Source organism: Elephantulus edwardii, unplaced genomic scaffold, assembly GCF_000299155.1.
Source record: "Elephantulus edwardii isolate Elephantulus edwardi_28Jun2011 unplaced genomic scaffold, EleEdw1.0 scaffold00012, whole genome shotgun sequence".
Taxonomy (NCBI): domain Eukaryota; kingdom Metazoa; phylum Chordata; class Mammalia; order Macroscelidea; family Macroscelididae; genus Elephantulus; species Elephantulus edwardii.
Genome location: NW_006399762.1, coordinates 22,559,201 through 22,560,991, shown reverse-complemented (window position 1 = coordinate 22,560,991; position 1,791 = coordinate 22,559,201).

Below are 1,791 nucleotides of genomic sequence, written 5' to 3'. Positions count from 1 at the left end.
AAAAAAAAAGACTATATTGTTGATGACTTCAAACTTTTATTCATCTATCATGATATTGCCTGTCATGAGAATTTTATTTCCTTTAAGTTGAGATGTAATCCATATTGAAGGCTGTTGTCTTTGATCTCGTTCAGCAAGTGCTTCAAGTCCTCCTCATTTTCAGCAAGTAAGGCTGTGTCACTTACGTAAGACAGGTTGTTGATGAGTCTTCCTCCAATCCTGATAATCCTGATGCATTTTTCTTCCTAGAGTCCAGCTTCTCTATCAATTTGGTTACCACACAAATTGACTAGGTATGGAGAAAAGGTACAGATTTAATACACACCTTTATTGATTTTAAATGATATGTTGTTGTTTTTATGTGTCATCAAGTTTCCTGCAACTCACAGCAACCCTATGTAAAATAGCACTCAACCCTATCTTGAGCCAGTTTGACTGACACCGGCATACCTATCCCCATTACTTCAGTTATTGTGTCAATTCATCTCATCTGGGGTCTACCTCTCCTGCGCTGTCCCTCCAGCCTTTCAAGCATGATGTCCTTCTCCAAGGATTGGTCCCTCAGTAAAAGAAAGGAATATGTGAATATGCCTGTAATATGTGAAACAGAGCTTCAAAATCTTTGCTTCCAGGGAGAAACTTGGTTTCACCCTCTTGGAGACAAATTTGTTTGTTTTCTTTGTGATCCATAGTATGTTCAATACTCTACTCCAGCACTGCAACTCAAAGATGTCAATCTTTTTCTATCATCTTTAGTCATTGTTCAGCTCTCTGATGCATAACAAGTCATTGTGAAGACCTTGGACTAGATCAGGCACACATTAGTTTGTAGACTGTCACCATTACTCTCTAGCACTTTGAAGAGGTTCCTGACAGTAGAATTCACCAGTGGGATTCGTCTTTTGATTTCCTGACTGCTGGTGCCATGAGTAACTGTGCATCTGAACAAGTTGAAATTGTTAACAATCTCAATCTCTTCTCCATCTATGATAGTGATGCTAATTGGCCGAGCGGTGAGAATCTTTGTCTTCTTGATGTCGCGCTTCAATCCGTATTGAAGATTATAGTCCTTGACCTTCTGTAGCAAATGCATCAAGTTCTCCTCAGTTTCTGTAAGCAAGGTTGTATATCGGCATAAAGTAGGTTGTTGATGAGTCGTCCTCCAATTCTGATGCCACATTCCTCCTCATAAAGTCTAGCTTCCTGAATGATCTTATTCTGTATACAGGTTGAAAAGGTATGGAGACAGGACACATACCTGACTCACTCCTTTCCTGATTTTGAACCATGCAGTATTCCATTTAGTGTTCTCTTAATCTGTTCAGACAACTGCTTGTTGGTTTAAGTATGTTATTGTTGTTGTTGTTGTTGTTAAGTTGAATTGAGTTGTTATTGAGTTGCCTGTGACTCATAGTAACTCTATGTACAACAGTCCTAAACCCTGCTCTATCTTGTGCCAATCTTATTATCTCCAATACACCTATCCCTATTACCCCAGTCCATCTCATCGAGAGTCTTCCTCTCTTGCGCTGTCCCTCCACCCTCCCAAGCATGATGTCCCTCTCCAAGGACTAACCCTACTTTGCAACACATCCAAAGTATGTCAGACAAAGCTTAAGAATCCTCACCTCCAAGGAGCAGCCTGATTTCTCCCTCTCTAGGATGAACTTGTTTGTTCTTCTACCTATCCATGATATATTCAATACTCTTCTCCAGCGCCACAGCTCAAAGGTATAAATTCTGCTATTTTTAAATTTTATTTTATTTTTTTTTATTATTTTTGCGTGCGTG